We start from the raw sequence: 6,000 nt of genomic DNA, 5'->3' as shown, positions 1-6,000 counted from the left end.
CAATTAAAAATTTATCGAGTTTCGAGCCCGTAGACTGCAATTTCAGTCTCCTTAATTTCATTTGAAAACAAAAAAATATGGTTCAGACTGCATTATAATCTTTCCGTCAGATACTTCATTTGCAGTCTACTAAGGTGTATTTTTGCAATTGACCAAATTCTTGACTTTTTAGTTATGACTGCCGGACGAAGTCTTCTTACGATAATAAACGAGTAGACTTCCATAGTGACTATTTTTGCAATTGACCAAACTATTTAAGCATTGACCGTAATATTAATATATTAAAAATATATTAAAATAATTAGTTGACTGCAAAAGAAGTCTACTATTTAAATAATGCATTGGTTGGTCAATTGCAAAAATGACCACGGCAGACTGCAAACGAAGTCGTCATTAATGTAGACTTCATACGAAGTCTACTTGGCGAAAGTCAAACTTGGTCAATTGCAAAACTAACCACGACGAAGTTTACTTTTTCTGGTTGACGGATAGTTAAAGTCTACTTAGTAGACAGAAGTCTACTGTAAAGTCAATGGGTTGGTCAATTGCAAAAATAACCATAGTCGACTATATTTGAAGTTAACCGGTTGAACTTTCCATTGAAGTCTACCTTGTTTTATCTATTTAATTGCAAAACTAACCAAAAAATTAACAAAGGAAGACCACAAAAGAAGTCAACCGGTTATGGTAGACTTCATTCGCAGTCTGCTTTGTAAAATTGTAATTGCAAAAATAGACCCCAAGAAATAGACTTCATTTGAAGTTATCCTCGTATAGTCTTTTTTATGTCTACTCGTTGATGTGAACATGAAGTCAGCATTATTTGAAAACCAAATTATTGCAAATTGGTGAATAATTTTTAAGATTTTTTTGTTGTATTCTTTGATATATGTTATGTACTTGCTTCTATATGTTTTTGACATGATTATATATTATACATATGGAGAAATCAAGTTTTTGGTTTTCTTAGGCAGTTAGGTCATTAACTTAGACTTATTTTTGAAGTCAACGTGTTAGAGTTCTGTGAAGTCTGTATAATTGAAAAAGTCTTTAATTGAATTTTTTTGATCTTTTATAAAAAATTTATATTCATTTTCTTTTTCTATTGATATTTAAGTTAAACTTTTTCTACAACAATTCTATCTCTAACTTTGCGATTGACATGTGCGTGGAGAGTTTTATTTTGTTTGTCTGGGAGAGGTTAGATGCGCCAAAGGCTGAAGCTTTTGCGACAACAGTGGCTTCTGGTTTGATATGTGGAGATGGAATCTGGACTTTGCCAAGTTCAGTGCTTGCTATAGCTGGAGTTAAACCTCCTATTTGCATGAAGTTTCTCTCAGCTTCAACTAATCATAGAGTCGACAAGTTCCTGAATGGATCCTCTTAATTTTTTAAATGCTCAATGTGATTTTGGCAAAATGTAATGATGTTTCAATCTGTTGAAGAAGTAAAGTGTAATGATGTTTCAATTTTGGCAAAATGTGATAGAAGGTATATTGTCTTGATCATAATGTGATAGTAGGTATATTGTCTTGACCACTAAGTATAGATACATGAGAGACGGTTTGTTTTTGTTGTATTAAAATGAGCATATTATTTATACATAAACTCTGTGAACAAAAACTATCGATTAAGCAATAATGAATCCATTATCCAATTTTTGCTTTGTGCAACATAATCATCAGTCTCANGAAATAGACTTCATTTGAAGTTATCCTCGTATAGTCTTTTTTATGTCTATTCGTTGATGTGAACATGAAGTCAGCATTATTTAAAAACCAAATTATTGCAAATTGGTGAATAATTTTTAAGATTTTCTTGTTGTATTCTTTGATATATGTTATGTACTTGCTCCTATATGTTTTTGACATGATTATATATTATACATATGGAGAAATCAAGTTTTTGGTTTTCTTAGGCAGTTAGGTCATTAACTTAGACTTATTTTTGAAGTCAACGTGTTAGAGTTCTGTGAAGTCTGTATAATTGAAAAAGTCTTTAATTGAATTTTTTTGATCTTTTATAAAAAATTTATATTCATTTTCTTTTTCTATTGATATTTAAGTTAAACTTTTTCTACAACAATTCTATCTCTAACTTTGCGATTGACATGTGCGTGGAGAGTTTTATTTTGTTTGTCTGGGAGAGGTTAGATGCGCCAAAGGCTGAAGCTTTTGCGACAACAGTGGCTTCTGGTTTGATATGTGGAGATGGAATCTGGACTTTGCCAAGTTCAGTGCTTGCTATAGCTGGAGTTAAACCTCCTATTTGCATGAAGTTTCTCTCAGCTTCAACTAATCATAGAGTCGACAAGTTCCTGAATGGATCCTCTTAATTTTTTAAATGCTCAATGTGATTTTGGCAAAATGTAATGATGTTTCAATCTGTTGAAGAAGTAAAGTGTAATGATGTTTCAATTTTGGCAAAATGTGATAGAAGGTATATTGTCTTGATCATAATGTGATAGTAGGTATATTGTCTTGACCACTAAGTATAGATACATGAGAGACGGTTTGTTTTTGTTGTATTAAAATGAGCATATTATTTATACATAAACTCTGTGAACAAAAACTATCGATTAAGCAATAATGAATCCATTATCCAATTTTTGCTTTGTGCAACATAATCATCAGTCTCATAGCTATTTCTCATTCTCCATCTCACACAAACATAACTAAAAGGTTTGCCACGAAACAGACAAGTCACATAGACGCAAATGTATACACAACCAATGGAAAAAACCAAGGATAACACAAAAAAACTAGGCAGCATCAAAGAGATATCATCGAACAAAGAACAAATTGGCATACTTTTGGAGATGCTTCTCCCAGTAAAGGTGTTGCCAATCAGCTGGTGATTCGACATGGTCAATAAACTCAGGCCAACGCAGCTCAAACAACACCTTCCAAGTGTTACCAAGTACATCGTTTCTGCAAAGAACTTAATCAATAACCTGTAACAAACTGGTAACTAATCTAAAAGGATTTTGAGTTGGTCAAGATATCTCAGGCTTGGGAATATCCCATGATACATCATCTGACTTTGTAACAGTAACAAAATCAGACCCAAAGAAAACTCGAACAACACCTGCAAAAATCAAAGAAACAACATCATAAATCACATATGACCGATTGGTTAAACAAACAAAAACAGGTTACACACGAGAGATAATAATACCATCAATGGAGTAAATAGCCTTGGCTAATGGCGAACCCAAAGCGGAACAAACATTAGGAAAATCAGCGCTTCCAACCTCCATGACTGGTTTGTCAGGATAAAAAATCAGAGAAGAAGGATTCCGAGTTGATTGTGTTTGAATAAACATTGTCCTTCTCTGCCCTGCTCAAATCACACATGAGTTAATGGAATTAGACCCTTAAATCGACATGTTTTTTTTCCAAATTCATTCGTTTAAAAGACTCTAGAGATTAAAAAAATATATATTGCTCTAACTTGAACCAATCTAATATCTGAAAAATCCAATCTTTCACCAACAACGTAGAAGATCGATACCTCCGAGGAAGGTCCATTTCAGAGGAAGTGAAGAAGATCTCGTAGAAGAGGTAAGAAGAGAATTTGTCGCCCGAAAATCGAGTCAATTGGTCGCAGAGATGAAAAGCGAGAGACGAGATAGCACAATAGAGGAAGAAGAAACAGTACTTCGTCCAGAAACGATCTCGCGACACCCGAGTCGCGAAAGAGAGGTTACAAGCGATACCGACAGATAAAGAGAGACAAACAGAGAGAGAGACCTTCTTCTTAACTCTCCAGTCAGATCCATAAACGGAAAAATAAAACAACACCCTATCCAAATCCGCCGCCGTATCTAGCTCCAAACACGTTCAATTTTTGTTGTAATCGAATCTCCAGAGAGAGAGAGAGAGAGAGAGTTGAGAAGAAGAATGGAGGAGAGAATGACGTTGTTTTACTTTTGGTGATGAGCTAAGGAAGTGATGAATCGCGCGTAATAAAAGCTTACCAAAGCCATTGCTCAAACGGAGAAGGTACGAACTCGGAGATCTTCTGAGTTCAGATCTAGTACCAAAAGAAAACAACAAGTAAACGATGAGTCGTCGATAAAACTTCGAAATGAGAGAAGCGATAAGGAGAAGAAGTTGAGAGATGGATTCTTACGAGAGAAGCTTCTACAGATTTTTCCGAGAGAGCTTGAGCAAAGCGAGAGAGAAGGATACAAAAGCGGCGGCGAGGATAGTATAAAAGAGTGTATGTAAAATTAGGGCAAGTGAAAATTAGGTATATATAACTCGGTTAATTAAAACCGATCGGTTATGCCCCGCCAAACCGAACCGAATTGGGAACCGATTACCAAATTAATTTCGCCGATTGGTTTGTTAATCCTATCACAGATGCTGTCGAAAACCGAACAAGATGTTTAATCGGTTCGGTTCTCTCGGTTCTGACCGAACGTCCAGAACTAATTAATAGTTGATGGCATTACAAAGTCAATTAGCAATAGTCTACAGAGAAGTCTACTTAAGCAAACCCTAAATCAAATAATTTTAACATAATCAGTATTTCCTCCCTTAATTTGACTAGTTTATATGTAAATTTATTTTATTACAATGCAGGAAGTCTATGTGATTATTATTTGGTCAATAGGTTTACCAAATTATTTTTTATAATTTTTTTAATTAAAATTTTACCTATAATTAAGGAGTAGACTTACTTTTAAGTCTTCCCTTTGACATCAATTTGAAATCAACCTTAAAGATATCTTTTGCAAACTTCATCGGGTTAAATCTGTCATTTTGGCTTCTGTTTTTTGTTTGGTCGTAAGGGGGTCAACTGTAATTTCAGCACCCTTAGTGGTTATGTTTCTCGAAAAACGAATATGGAGTCTACGAGTTCATTTAAATGCAAATAAAGGTACTAAAAATGCAATTGTCCCAAAAAAAAAAGAGTTAAAATCAAGGTTGTGGGTAGTTTAATTCCAGAGAGTTTAAAAAAAAAAAAAAAGAGAAAGTAAATGAGAAAAGGGTAAATCATCAAGAGTTAAGCTTTGTATGCCCAAATTGTTCTCAATCTTAGCTAGTTTTCACAACTGTCTAGCATTCCTTCTTTTGAGAGAAAACCACCCAAAGAATTTGTTTGAAACCACTTTACTAAAAAGCCTTACCCTTGAAACCGATTGAGCTTGATTCACCTTCCATTTGCAAGAATGCGCCAAACACTTAATTGAATGTGAAAGAGATGTTCTCTACTTTTAGTTGGAGGTTGAACTAGATCGATGCATGATAATAAGCATAGAAAAATATTTGTAAGTATGTTGATTGATCTTAGCACCGTTAAACTATCTTTAAGGATTATAGCTTGAATCCTTCGCTTAACATATAAAGGTTATGAGTCCCCGTTTTTAAACCGCACCCTCCTACTTCCTTGCTAGAGGACTAGCAAGATTTAAGTTTTGGAGTCTGATAACTCTCTAATTTACATGTTTTTAGCATTATTTTTTGTCCATATTTTGCATTGTTTATACCCTTACCTTAGCATTTTTAAATCATTAACTGTAGGAATAATTCACTTTTAGGCCACTTAGGGTGTTGCATTTTTGCATTTGCATACTTTGGATGAAAACAGGTGCTTAAGAGCCTAAAATGGGGGAAAACAAGGACAAACCCGAGCATGTACCCGAACGAGCCATCGAGCTGCAAGAACAGTCTGAACCCCAACACGATCGAGGAGGATCCAAGAGGAGGAAGAACAACCCGAATATCTACCCAAAGAGTACGTCGACCTTATCCTCGTGTACCCCATCGAGTAGACCCTCGGGCAGGACTGGGAAGCTAGGTCAAAGGGGTTTCCATATATAAACCCCTCCTCTTCTTCCTTGCAAACGAGCACGCCGCAGACCCTCAAACTAGGGAGTGAGAGCTTCTGTGAGAGAACTGAGCGACTCAAAGCACTTTTCACTTTTTTAGGATTTATTTTCATATCTTTTTATCATTTCTTTAGATTTCTATCCTATACCCTTATTTCTCT

The 6,000-nt window shown here is 35.0% G+C and overlaps 1 pseudogene; it reads right to left on the bottom strand.

Annotated features, from left to right (window-relative positions):
- Positions 2,562–4,233, bottom strand: LOC104771093 (annotated as a pseudogene).

The sequence above is a fragment of the Camelina sativa genome, chromosome 20 (genome assembly GCF_000633955.1).
Source record: "Camelina sativa cultivar DH55 chromosome 20, Cs, whole genome shotgun sequence".
Lineage (NCBI taxonomy): Eukaryota > Viridiplantae > Streptophyta > Magnoliopsida > Brassicales > Brassicaceae > Camelina > Camelina sativa.
Note: the sequence above shows the minus strand (reverse complement) of the source record. Positions and strands in the feature narration are given on the sequence as shown.